Source organism: Nycticebus coucang, chromosome 1 (assembly GCF_027406575.1).
Source record: "Nycticebus coucang isolate mNycCou1 chromosome 1, mNycCou1.pri, whole genome shotgun sequence".
Classification (NCBI taxonomy): Eukaryota; Metazoa; Chordata; class Mammalia; order Primates; family Lorisidae; genus Nycticebus; species Nycticebus coucang.
In genome coordinates, this window is record NC_069780.1 from 94,846,552 (window position 1) to 94,861,879 (window position 15,328).

Below are 15,328 nucleotides of genomic sequence, written 5' to 3' on the forward strand. Positions count from 1 at the left end.
TGGAGGTGGTGGGTTCAAACCCAGCCTCGGCCAAAAACCACAAAAAAAAAAAAAAAAAAAAGAAAGAAAGCAAATATCATTCTGAACCTCCATTCTATCAGGCTGGTAGAAAATCTAAGTACAAACCTTACAGGACCCTCTCTTTTCTAGAACCTAGTTATGATCTCCCAAATGGGAAGGGTCCATTCTTAAGCCTCTTTGTTCACAAGTGACAACTGCATGGTTCACAGTCATGTGGACCCTTGACGTGACAATTAAGAGTTCTGTCTAGGGCACATTTCTTTCCTGAGAACCGTGAACTTCCCAGGACACCACCAGAATGCAGGGATAGGTCTTCCCTGCTCACAAAACTCTCTCTCCTCCCCAGTGTAAGGGCCACCATGCTGGCCACCTGTCTATTCCCCACATCTTCTTACTTCTCTTTTTTTGCTGCCCTTGAAGGAGTTAGCAGGCATACAAGGTGTGTGCTCACTGCCTGAGGGGGAACGCTAAATCCAACCCTTTCTACAGCTAAGTGGCCTTAAACCACTCCGAACCTCACTTCCCTCATCTGTAAAATTGGATAACAATAATAAGGAATGACCTACCTCATAGGATTATCAGAAAATTAAATTAATACATAAAACACCTTCACAAAGAAACTGATTCATAACAAACACAGAATAAAAATGTAGTGACTATCATAGGTACAATCCAGGCAATCTCTGTTTTTGACTTAATAATGAAAATTCCTGGAGAAATGAGGCACAAAAGCACCTGGCTTTAAATCTTTCTGACCAGTATACATACTAGAGAGTAAGAATTGTTTATCTTTTATGCCATTGTATATCTCAGACACCAAGAAAGATTCTGAGCCCATAGCAGGGACTCCGTAATACTTGTCCAAGGGCTTGCTAAAAATCACTGCCTAGTTTCAGAGGTGGCAGAGGAGGACAGGAACCCACTTGGGCACATTCTTAGTGAAGTGAAGCAGAGAAAGTGCTATCTCAGGCCTCAGGGCAGTGAGCCCTGTAGCATCTGCTAGCACAAGGTCAAGACCCACCGTAAACAAGGGAGGAACTTGGCATCAGAGCAAGAGTAGGCATAGAAGAATCTGGGGTCCTGGGATCGAGCAAAAGTGAAATGGAAACAACCAGAGCTTCTTAAAGGGCTGCACGTCTGTGTCCGGCACATCCAGGTGAGCACCTGAAGCATCACTGCTTCCTCCCAAAGATGTGGGAGGAAAATGGAGTCCACCTTAGGCGGGGAGCTGCTGTCCAAGGATTTACCACATCAAAGGTTTCAGAAGAGTGCCTGGAAATAGGGACTGGGCTAACAGGAGTGTGGCCCACCAAGCCCTGTTTCTCACTCCACCCCAGGTTTCAGGGAGTGGAGTCAACCTGTCTCATTAGTGATTGGAGCCCAGGTACCTTGCATACAGCCTAAGGTCCAGTAGGACCAGTAATTACCTTGTATACAGCCTAAGGTCCAGTAATTTAGCTCAGTAATTACTTGTTTAATTAATGAACAGGGGGGAGCAGAGATGAGACAGAAAACAATATGTGCACAGGCTCCCAAGGGCAAATTCAACATGCAAAGGAGGTAAAGGGTAAGGGAGGGCATTCTAGAAACAGAGAAGAAGGAAAATGGAATGCATGGGATTGCATGGGATGCATGTAGTCCCTGGTAGCAGGAAAGAGAAGAGGGATCAGAGACAAGGCAGGTGCCAGAAGGTAGTGGCTTTGCAGGCCACGCACACTTGCTTGTTGCTAAATGTGTTTGCCCTAGCCAACTAATTTGCTAACCCCACTGAGGGAATAAAAAACCAAAATCACAAAACAACCTTGTTACGCAGTCAAGCACAGAGTTTCAGTACACCTAATTATATAGCTTGTTGAACTCGGATAAAACATCACCACACACAAACTGTTCCTTTCTAAGCATTCTTTGTTTTTACTAGGAGCAGATGATAAGCCTGAATACTGATGCCTTGGTCTTCATTAGCCAGAAATTCTAATGACACTGTCAAGGGACAAGAAAAGCAAAGTCAGACCTAGTCTCACTGTCATCATTTTGAATTTTTAATTGTTTGTAATATTTCTGTATGGTTTAAATTACAAAATAGCAAGAAGGCAATAATAGTTTCCAAAAGTGAAATAAAACTATTTCGAAACTCTTCATAGTACATAATTTCTATCCTTGTCAACATACATTTTTCTTCTATTTCCTATTATATATATCCTTTAAATCTTTTTGTCAGACAATTGAGAAGGATTTCCGCCCAAGAAAAATTATTATGGGTGTGTTTTACCGAGAAAGAGTTTTTCACCCTGTCAAAAACATTTATAAATTTTCCTCTTTGCTAGTAGTTGAAAAAGCACTAGGTTCATTAACCTTTCTTTTAAATAGGGAAAAAATAAAAATTGAACTGGACAAGTCTCTCCTGTCATGACCAAAGTTTTTGAAATCTCCTCTCCTCTCGTATCCTCAGGCCCAGACTTCTCAGGTACTCTGGGTACATTTTTCATTTTTTTGCATTGTATTTCAGTTTATGTGTGTGGGCTACCTTGTCACTAAACTGTAGGTTCCTTCGTGTCACATGGGGTATTCTGATATGTCATATGAAAAAAAAAGAAAGAAAAGGAAAAAAGAACCTTCTTTTCTCCCCCTACCTCACTTTCCTTCCTCTCTCTTTTTATCTTATTTCTTTTTTCTTTACAAAAAAAAAAAACTTCCTTCCTCCCTCCCTCCCTTTCTTCCTTCCTCTCTCTCTCTCCCTGTCCTTCCTTCCTTTATCTCTTTCTTCTTTCTTTTCTTTGTAAAAATAAAACAAAAAAAATCCCATGAATGATGTCAAAATATCTAACGATAAATTCCTATAAATATAGAACTTAAATTAGAAAATATATTAGACTATCCATCCATAACAAATTATATTTCAGGTTTCTAAACACAAATTCATTGACTAGACATAGAAAATATAAATATAAGTGAACTACATATATATTTTTTTTCTTTTTCTTTCTTTCTTTTTTTGTTTTTTACTCAGTCTAACCCTCTGAATATCCCTTTATTTACATATTCTGAGCATCTTTCCTTCACGGTTTGAGCTTCAAAGGAGAGGTTGAGAGTGGAGGCCAAGAGTAAAATAGATTCAATTTTGTCTCTTCTTTTCTCTTTATCATTTGGCTTTTTAAAAAACTTCACTGAAATAACTGATATTTCTTTTTTATTTTTAATTTAAGATTAATACAAGGGTACATACAATTAGATTACATAGTTTGCATTTGTAAGGTTAAAGTCTGAGTTGTAGAAATAACTGATTTTTCAAAACAAATTACCATTCTCTCTTCTTTCCTACACGTCAGGAAGAGAGCCAGGGTCTATCTTCCCTGCTTCAGTCATCACATGTGGTGCAGCCTTGTGGCTCACACCGAGTCGTGGGACAGCAGCCCTGCGTGTCACGGGGCGATGCCAGAGGCTTCTCCTTCCCGCCTTCCCACTGCAGAGACTACAGGGTGCAGCCTGGCTTGGGCGCCCCGGCCTGGTCCTGACGCCGAGCACCACGAGGTTCAAGGGGCGTTGCTGCCATTGCTGACGCACACGGCCCAGCCCGCCCTCCTGGACTGCGGTGCCTTCAGCTTCCCACCTTCAGCCCGAGGGCATAGGTGTCCTTCCAGTCCCCAGCTTCTCTCCCTGACAGGTGGAGCCACAGTGGCTAGGCCTGAGCAGGAGACTCACTGTCAGACCTCAGTGTCTTTAGGTGACTGAAGTGAAGGGTGTGGCCAAGGGGTGTGGCTAAGGGTGTGACTTAGGGTATGAAGGGCGGCTGAGGGGTGTGGCCGAGGGTGTGGCTGGGGTGTTAAGGGTGTGGCTGAGGGTGTGAAGGGTGTGGGTGATGGGTGTGGCTGAGGGTGTGGCTAAGGACAAAGAGTAGGAACAAGTGACAGAAAGAGCCTGTTCCCCCACCAGAACACATAGCGAAGAACCCCTAGTGACTTTACACTGACCTGGACCTATTGGGCTCATTATTGTATATTTGTAAGTATAAATTTCAACTCCCATGGGTTCTTCAAGAAGGTTGGGGTGTAGTCTCTTGCCTACTAAGAAGTTTTGTTATGGAACCCCAACATTTCACTTACTCCTAAGGAAGGAAGCAACAGCCAGTCCTGCAGCAGGGGAAGACGGGACAAATAAGATGGCTGAGCTATCCTGTGACATTGTGCTCCGACTGGGGGTCCCTTCTCTCACAGAGCGGACCCTTTCTGGCTCTTTGAGACATATTTTTCCTATACTTTGTATGCTGTTGTTCTACAATAAATGTGGGTAGGTTGTGATTAATTTGTAATTGTGGTCACTCTGTCATCCACTAGACACCAGTGCTCATTCTTGTCACTGGGAGCCAAGGAACCGGGAACGTCCCCCTCCGTGGGGACCCAACAAGACCGCACCTTTCAGGTGGCAGCACCACAAAGCAAAAGCAGTGTGGGTCATTCCGGAATTGCTTCCCGCAGAACTGTCCGTGATCCATTTTATGGTAACACCCAAATTAGACTTTAAGGTATTGGAGTGAGAAATAAGCATTTATTGTGATTAATATAAGTTGAGGTTGTTTGTGACAATAGTCTACATTCACCTGCCTAATAAGCCAGAAGACTTAGGAATATGTTCAAATATCATGACATGGTAAATATAATGCCGAAAAGGATTTGGTATGACCTGGATAGAGCAAACCTTTCATTTGTTATGTTGCAAAGTTTTGGGTTGAAACTCTGCTTTAACAAAAGATGACCTTGGGTGAGTCAACCTCACTTAACTTCACTTCCTCAAAGAGGATATAATAAAAAACAAAAACTAGTGAGATTAATATATGTTCCTCAAAAACATATATTAAAAACCTCTATGTAACTTAAGGTAGTCTTACAGTTATTGTAGAATGAAACAGCCAACAACAATGACCCTTGAGTTTGCTCAGTGTAGGGGATTTGTAGTAGCTACCAGTAGTGTAGAATTGTGGACCCTCTTGGGTACCCAGCGTGAGAACATATTTCATCATGAAAACATGAAGTTTCTCTTGATGCTAGTCCTCTAGACCTAGTTCCTTCATTTTCCTATCAGTGAATAATGGACAGTTGGATTTAGGCTAACTCTAGTCAAACATAAGCTAGGCTATCTCTAGTTTAGCCTAGCTTATGTTATGTTTAGGCTATCTCTAGTGAAACATAAGCTTCAGGATAAGGTATTATATTTATAATTGGCTTCTAAAAGTCAATCATAAATAATATGAACACATAGTAATTTTTTGTTGTTGAATGGGAATCGATACATGACTATAGAACCAATCATGTGCTTTCCAGCCACCAACATTTCTGGTCACATATCTTAGCCTGTAAGATGGTTAGAGATCCGTACCATTGTACCCGACACAGAAAAAGGTTCTGAATCTTACAGGTCTTAGGTGGAATTAACTTGGTAGAAGTTTTCCAAAATTTGACAACAATCCTAAAATTTTCATGTAACAAGTTACATAGCTAAAAGAATTCTTTCTAAAACTCAAATTTTGGCCAAGCATGTCTAGAGTATTTCATATTTTTCTGAAATCCTCTAGACATGGGGAAAGAGAGAAAAGAGATTAACTCTTCATTATGGTGATTTGTTTTTATTCAATATAAAAAGAAGGGAAACAAAATACTCACACATATACCCCTAATTAATTATAGCAGGTAACTTCACTGTATTAGCCTTTAAATTCCTTGTAGGAAACTATATATTTTTGTAGTTTGTGTAACATTGTATTAAACCCAGCATCTAATAGACTGCTCAGTAATCATTGCCATCAGCATATGCCAATAGTTGAATTTTTAAAGAATAAATAGATTATGTAGTTTCTTAATTTTTATTTGAATGAATTTTATAGTGATAAGATAGTCTATATTCAAATTACCACAAAGTAAGTTGGCCAAAAGTTCAAAAAGTTGTCAGGTTAGATTTTATCATTATATATTGATTTTTAAGTGTCCATTATGCAAAAAGAAAACACTAGATTTGTGTTTTTTTTAATTGCCTACTCAAATATTTCCATATTTTATGATGCAAAATTGTATCTTTCAATTAAGACTTAAGTGTATTATTTAAAAGGACTTGTGTAAACTAGAAGGACTATTGGCCGTCTGAAAATGTTGCAATAGTAATGTTGAATTATTTTATATTTATAGGAAAAATTTTGTAAATTTTTTGCCCTATAAAATTTGGGAGATTGCAAACTCTTATTTTTTGGGGGGGGAGGGCGGTATTTTTATCATAGATTGATACATTTTTGTTGTTATGTTATTATGATCAGTTGTGCTATGCTATATTGTGGTATATAATGTTAAATTACATTACATTGCACTATGGGAGAAAGTATACCCTTAAAGTGAATAGAATTCTGCAGTGGCTATTAGATTTTGAGCTGTAGCACAAATGTGATCGCCACCCTATAATGTTAGCACACTGCTATAGATGGTTGGAAATTGGTCTATCTCCCTTTCTCCCCGGAGGAATTTAACCCATTTGCAAATGTGAACATTGTTATCTATCTTCCTTGACTTTGCTCTTCTCTGGGGATCCAACTTTAGGACCTGGAAGAGGTAGACAAGACATACTGTGTGAGCAGTAGATTAAATTGTGAGAGGTCCTTCTAAATAAACTTTTTATTTCCCTCGTGATAGTATGTTGCAAATAAATCTCAATCAAATGGTTTCAATGCCCTTAGCCTTGAGAAAGGAAGAATGGAAAAACATAAGAGAAATACAAGTCTGTTTTATACATGTATTCACCTCTAAGCATTGTCTTCCTAGCTCATATAAGTTTTCTTTAGTCATGGAAGGCAGTCAAAAACATTCTGTTTTACTTTATCATAAAATAATTACCAAAGTCTGCCTTTGATTATATGAACGTTCTCAGATTAATGAACTAGTACAAATTGAAAAAAGATACTGGATGTTATGAGTTAACATAATTTAAATCTTTCTGGAAGAATTGAATAACTAAATGGATTGAAATTTTTACATTGACATTACAACATTTTAAGTAATGCTTAGTTATACCAGTTAATTTATAAAATGAATACAAATAAGTTCTTTTAAAAATCATAGCATGGGCTGGGTGCAGTGGCTTACACCTGTAATCCTAGTACTCTGGGAGGCTGAGGTGGCTGAATTGCTTAAGCTCAGGAGTTTGAGACCAGCCTGAGCAAAAGCAAGACTCATTTCTACTAAAAATAGAAAAACTAGCTAGTAATTGTGGTGGACACCTGTAGTCCCAGTTACTCAGGGGGCTGAGGCAAGAAAATCACTTGAGCCCAAGAGTTTGAGGTTGCTTTAAGGTTATGGGGGGGAAAGCAGAAAGAGGGATGGAGGGAGGAGGGTGGGGCCTTAGTGTGTGTCACACTTTATGGGGGCAAGACATGATTGCAAGAGGGACTTTACCTAACAATTGCAATCAGTGTAACTGGCTTATTGTACCCTCAATGAATCCCCAACAATAAAAAAATAAATAAATAAATAAATAAAAAAAAGAGTTTGAGGTTGCTGTAAGCTATGACACTATGGCATTCTACCAAGGGTGATGAAGTAAGACTCTGTCTAAATAAATAAATAAATAAATAATCATATCTTGTGTGTTCATTCATTTACTAAAGAAGACACTCAATGTTTAAAAAATACTGAAATATCAACTTCTTTAACATATCTTTCTAATATGTAAATAATACAATATATAATTAGATTTATCTATACTCTAAAATGTTTTTATAATATTAGAAATAAAACAATTAAATTACAAAACACTTTGTAGGAAAGAGTTGAACAATTTTATTTTTAAAACTATGGTTCGGAGAGACATTAAAGATGGCGGCCGAGTAACAGCTTCCCTGCAACTGGGAACAGCAAGTCTCGGGAGACAAGAGTCCAGCCATCCCTGGCCAGTGGGATCTGCCTATAATCATCCCTTTGAGGATACAGGGAGCCAGCAAGGGACTTCTGGACCCCAAGAGGAGGACAAAAACAGTGGAAAACTGGCAAGTGGTTGCGTGTGTTCGATTGACCTAATCATGCCGGCAACTGTAAGTACAAGCAGCAGTGAGACTGCAAACGGAAAGGCCTGTGAACTGTTTGGGTGTTCTTGGACTTGGCACTCAGTTGAACTGCCTCGGGGAGAGCTTGAGCAGGAGTGTGGAGAATTTTGGGCATTGTCTGGGGCCCCAGACTGAACCACTGAGCTGGGCACAGGAAGCCATTGTGAAAGAACTGCCCTGGGAAGCTCTGCCCTCAGGGTCTCAGAGCAAAGATTGGGCGGGTCAAAGTAACCTACTGACTGAGCAGCCTAAAGGCGAGGGCTGAGCAGCCTTACAGCCTTAATCCTTAGGGGCAGAGTGAGACAGTTTTGGCACACTGGAGCCTTGGGCTGTTGCCCTGGGTAGAGTGCTGTGACGTCACAGCTCATAGCAACCACAAACTCCTGGGCTTGGTGCCGCCCAGCCCTCCATAAGAGCTGTGCAGCGAATCCCGACTGGTGACCTGCACCCACTGGGCCTCCACATTACCTGACCAGGAACTGCGGAAGCCACACAACCCTGCGTCCTCCCTTCTGTGTCCTCCCAGCTTCCACACTAGCCCGTTCATCTGGACAGGGACTCTGGTAGCTGTGTGCCCTTTGGAGCCCTCCCTGCCTCTGTGCAGAGCTCTTCTCCTGGCCAGAGACTGCTGGAGACTTTGGCTCTCTGTACCAAAGTCACTGGGTGCCTGGCACTCCCAGAACCGTGAACACCACCCCCAGCCCTGTTGCTGGATGCGGGTGTGTCACAAACCAGAGCTGCTTCCACAACCAGAACTCTCTAGCTAGAGCAGCCCCAGAGGAACTACACAGGGTCACTCCCTACAAAGATCTAGCAACAATAGACTGATCCCGCTGGGGTCTAATCTTGGAAAGACACCTCCCCAACTCTGAGGATGGCCAGAGGCAATGGTGAAAAGCAATCATGAGGCGAAATCAACAGAAAAACTCTGGCAATATGAATAATCAGAGTAGATCAACTCCCCCAAGGATCAATGGGGCAGAAACAGCACAAGACCCCATGCACAAACAAATAGCTGAGATGTCAGAAATTGAATTCGGGATCTGGATAGCAAATAAGATCAAATTAGAATTCCAAAAGTTATCTCAAGAATTCAGTGGATTCAAAGACCAAATGACCAAAGAATTCAACACATTGAGACAAGAAGTTACATCCCTCAAAGATCTGAAAAACACAGTAGAATCCCTCAGTAACAGAATGGAGCAAGCAGAAGAAAGGATTTCTGACATTGAAGACAAAGCTTTTGAAAGCTCCCAAACCCTCAAAGAAGAGAAATGGAGAACAAAAACAGACCACTCTCTCAGAGAGCTCTCGGATAATTTGAAGAAAACCAATATTCGTCTTATAGGGATCCCCGAAAGTGACGAAGTGGCTTCACAAGGCACAGAGTCTCTTCTCCATGAGATTATGAAGGAGAACTTTCCAGACATGCCAAGAAATTCCAAAATTCAGATAGCAGACAGTTTCAGAACTCCAGCACGACTCAACCCAAATAAGACATCCCCCAGACACATCATAATCAATTTCACTAAAGTTAATATGAAGGAGAAAATTCTGAAAGCTGCCAGACGAAAGAAAACCATTACCTACAAGGAGAAGAATATCAGAATAACTGCAGATCTCTCTGCTGCAACCTTTCAAGCTAGAAGAGGATGGTCATCGACTTTTAATCTCCTAAAACAAAATAACTTTCAACCCCAGGATCCTATACCCAGCTAAACTGAGCTTCATTTATGACGGAGAAATTAAATACTTCAACGACATTCACATGTTGAAGAAATTTGCCACAACTAAACCAGCTCTCCAGGACATTCTTAGATCTATCCTCCATAAAGACCAGCATAATTCTCCACCACAACCCACCCAAAAAATTTTTGATCAAATTCCAACTTCCACAGTCGCAGAAGGATTAAAAATGTCCACCGGTCTCTCGAAAGGCTTATCAATACTCTCAATTAATGTGAATGGTTTAAATTGTCCTCTAAAGAGGCATGGGTTGGCGGACTGGATACAAAAACTTAAGCCAGATATCTGCTGCATCCAAGAATCGCATCTTACATTAAAAGACAGATATAGACTCAAGGTGAAGGGATGGTCATCTATATTCCAGGCAAATGGAAAGCAGAAAAAAGCAGGCATTGCAATCCTGTTCACAGATGCAATAGGCTTTAAACCAACCAAAATAATCAAGGATAAGGATGGACACTTCATATTTGTTAAAGGTAATACTCAATATGATGAGATCTCAATTATTAATATTTATGCACCCAACCACAACACACCTCAATTTATAAGAGAAACTCTAACAGACATGAGCAACTCGATTTCCTCCACTTCCATAGTAGTTGGAGATTTTAACACCCCTTTAGCAGTCCTGGATAGATCCTCCAAAAAAAATCTAAGCAAAGAAATAGATTTAAACTCAACCATTCAACATCTGGACTTAACAGACATCTACAGAACTTCATCCCCAAAAAACTGAATACACATTCTTCTCATCAGCCCACGGAACATACTCCAAAATTGACCACATCCTAGGCCACAAATCTAACCTCAGCAAATTTAAAAAAATAGAAATTATTCCTTGCATCTTCTCAGACCATCATGGAAAAAAGTTGAACTCAATAACAACAGGAACCTGCATACCCATACAAACACATGGAAGCTAAACAACCTTATGCTGAAGGATAAATGGGTTATAAAGGAGATTAAGAAGAAAATCACTGTATTTTTGGAACAAAACAACAATCAAGACACGAATCACCAGAACCTCTGGGATACTGCAAAGGCTGTCCTAAGAGGGAAATTTATAGCACTGCAAGCCTTCCTCAAGAAAAAAGAAAGAGAGGAAGTCAATAACTTAATGGAACATCTCAAGCAACTGGAGAAAGAAGAACACTTCAACCCCAAACACAGCAGAAGAAAAGAAATAACCAAAATCAGAGTAGAACTAAATGAAATTGAAAACAAAAGAATTATACAACAGATCAATAAATCCAAAAGCTGTTTTTTTGAAAAGATCAATAAAATAGATAAACCTTTGGCCAACCCAACCAGGAAAAAAAGAATAAAATCTCTAATTTCATCAATCAGAAATGGTAATGATGAAATAACCACAGACCCCTCAGAAATTCACAAAATCCTTAACAAATACTACAAGAAACTCTACTCTCACAAATATGAAAATCTGAAAGAAATCGACCAATACCTGGAAGCACGCCACCTACCAAGACTTAGCCAGAACGAAGTGGAAATGTTGAACAGGCCTATATCAAGTTCTGAAATAGCATCAACTATACAAAATCTCCCTAAAAAGAAAAGCCCAGGACCAGATGGGGTTTCTTTCTTTCTTTTTTTTTTTTTTTTTTTTTTTTTTGTAGAGACAGAGTTTCACTTTATTGCCCTCAGTAGAGTGCCATGGCCTCACAGGCTCACAGCAACCCCCAACTCCTGGGCTTAGGCGATTCTCCTGCCTCAGCCTCCTGAGTAGCTGGGACTACAGGCACCCACCACAACGCCCGGCTATTTTTTTGTTGCAGTTTGGCTGGGGCCGGGTTTGAACCCACCACCCTTGGGATATGGGGCCAGAGGTCTCCTCACTGAGCCACAGGTGCTGCCCTCTACCAAATATTTAAACAGAACTAGTACTTATACTACTAAACCTCTTCCAAAATATGGAAAAAGAAGGAATATTACCCAGCACATTCTACGAAGCAAACGTCACCTTGATCCCCAAACCAGGAAAAGAACCAACAAGAAAAGAAAATTATAGACCAATATTACTAATGAATACAGATGCTAAAATACTCAATAAGATCCTAACAAACAGAATCCAGCAACACATAAAAAAAAATTATACGGGCGGCGCCTGTGGCTCAAAGGGGTAGAGCGCCGGTCCCATATGCCAAAGGTGGCGGGTTCAAACCCAGCCCCGGCCAAAAAAAAAAAAAAAAATTATACACCATGACCAAGTTGGATTTATCCCAGGGTCTCAAGGCTGGTTCAATATATGTAAATCTATAAATGTAATTCAACACATAAACAAACTTAAAAATAAAGACCATATGATTCTTTCAATTGATGCAGAAAAAGCTTTTGATAATGTCCAGCATCCCTTCATGATCAGAGCACTTAAGAAAATTGGTATAGAAGGGACATTTCTTAAACTAATAGAGACCATCTACAGCAAACCCACAGACAATATCGTATTGAATGGAGTTAAATTGAAATCATTTCGACTTAGATCAAGAACCAGGCAAGGTTGCCCATTGTCTCCATTGCTCTTTAACATTGTAATAGAAGTTTTAGCCATTGCAATTAGGGAAGACAAGGTGATCAAGTGTATCCACATAGGGTCAGAAGAGATCAAACTTTCACTCTTCGCAGATGATATGATCATATATCTGGAAAACACTAGGGATTGTACTATAAAACTTTTAGAAGTGATCAAGGAATATAGCAATGTCTCAGGCTACAAAATCAACACCCAGAAATCTGTAGCCTTTATATATACCAACAATAACCAAGCCAAACAAACAGTCAAGGACTCTATTCCTTTCACAGTAGTGCCAAAGAAGATAAAATATTTTGGAGTATACCTAACAAAGGACGTGAAAGATCTCTACAAAGAGAACTATGAAACTCTAAGAAAAGAAATAGCTGAAGATGTTAAAAGATGGAAAAACATACCATGCTCATGGCTGGGAAATCAACATTGTTAAAATGTCCATACTGTCCAAAGCAATATATAATTTTAATGCAATTCCTATTAAAGCTCCATTGTCATACTTTAAAGATCTAGAAAAAATAATACTTCGTTTTATATGGAATCAGAAAAAACCTCGAATAGCCAAAACATTACTGAGCAATAAAAACAAAGCAGGAGGAATCACGCTACCAGACCTGAGACTGTGCTATAAATCCATAGTGATCAAAACAGCATGGTACTGGCACAAAAGCAGAGAAGTAGATGTCTGGAACAGAATAGAGAACCAAGAGATGGATCCAGCTACTTACCGTTATTTGATCTTTGACAAGCCAATTAAAAACATTCAGTGGGGAAAAGATTCCCTATTTAACAAATGGTGCTGGGTAAACTGGCTGGCAACCTGTAGAACAGTGAAACTGGACCCACACCATTAACTAAGATAGACTCTCACTGGATAAAAGATTTAAACTTAGGACATGAAACTATAAAAATACTTGAAGAAAGTGCAGGGAAAACTCTTGAAGGAATCGGCCTGGGTGAATATTTTATGAGGAGGACTCCCCAGGCAATTGAAGCAGTATCAAAAATGCACTACTGGGACCTGATCAAACTAAAAAGCTTCTGCACAGCCAAGAACATAGTGAGTAAAGCAAGCAGACAGCCCTCAGAATGGGAGAAAATATTTGCAGGTTATACCTCCGATAAAGGTCTAATAACCAGAATCCACAGAGAACTCAAACGTATTAACAAGAAAAGAACACGTGACCCCATCTCAGGGTGGGCAAGGGACTTGAAGAGAAACTTCTCTAAAGAAGACCGATGCACAATCTACAAACACATGAAAAAAAGCTCATCATCCTTAATCATCAAAGAAATGCAAATCAAAACTACTCTGAGATATCACCTAACCCCAGTAAGAGTAGCCCACATAACAAAATCCCAAAACCAGAAATGTTGGCGTGGATGTGGAGGAAAGGGCACACTTCTACACTGCTGGTGGGAATGCCCACTAATACGTTCCTTCTGGAAGGATGTTTGGAGAATACTTAGAGACCTAAAAATAGACCTGCATTTGATCCTATAATTCCTTTACTAGGTTTATACCCAGAAGACCAAAAGTCACAATATAACAAAGACATTTGTACCAGAATGTTTATTGCAGCCCTATTAATAATTGCTAAGTCATGGAAGAAGCCCAAGTGCCCATCGACCCACGAATGGACTAGCAAATTGTGGTACATGTATACCATGGAATACTGTGCAGCCTTAAAGAAAGATGGAGACTTTACCTCTTTCATGTTTACATGGATGGAGCTGGAACATGTTCTTCTTAGCAAAGTATCTCAGGAATGGAAGAAAAAGTATCCAATGTATTCAGCCCTCCTATGAAGCTAAATTATAGCTTTCACATGAAGACTATAACCCAACTATAGCACAAGACTATGGGGAAAGGGCCAAGGAAGGGGAAGGAAGTGGGGAGGTTTTGGTGGAGCACTAATGTACACAGCTATGATTTAACAATAAAAAAAAAAAAAAAAACTATGGCTCAGCGCCTGTGGCTCAAGCGTCTAAGGCACCAGCCACATACACCTGAGCTGGCAGGTTCCAAGCCAGCCCAGGCCCGCCAAATAACGATGATGACTGCAACAAAAAATAGCTGGGCATTGTGGCAGGTGCCTTGTAGTCCCAGCTACTTGGGAGGCAGAGGCAGGAGAATCGTTTGAGCTAGGAGTAGGAGATTTCTGTGAGCTGTGATGCCACAGCACTCTACCCAGGGCAACAGTTTGAGACTCTGTCTAAAAAAAAAAAAAACTCAATGAATTTGGTTTGCTTTTTAATTGTGGTGATGATGCTACTTTCCTAATTTAAAACTGGAAACAATTATTATACATAATCAGCTTATGCAAAAATGGAACAAGTTGAAGTAATCCTTAATAATATAACGGATTTTTCATTAGAGCTGGAAATTTAGTCAAGTCTGCATATTAGAAGAAAAATTATCTTACTTTGCCCTATATGATTTTAATTTTAATTTCTAGGCTTTGAAGCAATATTTCTCATAAAGTTTCTGTTTTCCCTTCCTCATGAAAAAAAATGTTGTTAATTGCCAGCAACACCCTGTCATTGTAGTTCCCTCCTAAAACTCTGACGCACTATGGAAAATTTTCCTTACAACATATGGATATGATACAAATTATCAGGATGGTTTAGGAGTCTGGACCCTGTTAGCATCAATGTCATTGCTATAAAATCTACAACCAACAAGCTCTAACGCTGCTTAATTCAGGTAGTCATTCGATTTTGTCTATAAAACAAAGAAAATTACTTTTCATAGCTGACAAGCAATTATTGTACGTTAGCTTGGATGTGTGTCTTGTATAACAACATATAGGTTGTTTTAAAACCACAGTCTTGTCTGTTTCTTCTAGTGCAAAAGTTAGAATTTTCAGTAATTACCAGAATCTTAAGTCATTTCTGATCTACTGCTTAATTTCATAGTTGGTTCCTTTTTGATTTTTAATTCA

General features: G+C 39.7%; 1 pseudogene; it reads left to right on the top strand.

Moving 5' to 3' along the window:
- Positions 1-3,450: 3,450 nt before the first annotated feature.
- The window catches only part of LOC128590764 (glyceraldehyde-3-phosphate dehydrogenase-like), an 83,902-nt pseudogene continuing 72,024 nt past the window's right edge, over positions 3,451-15,328 (top strand).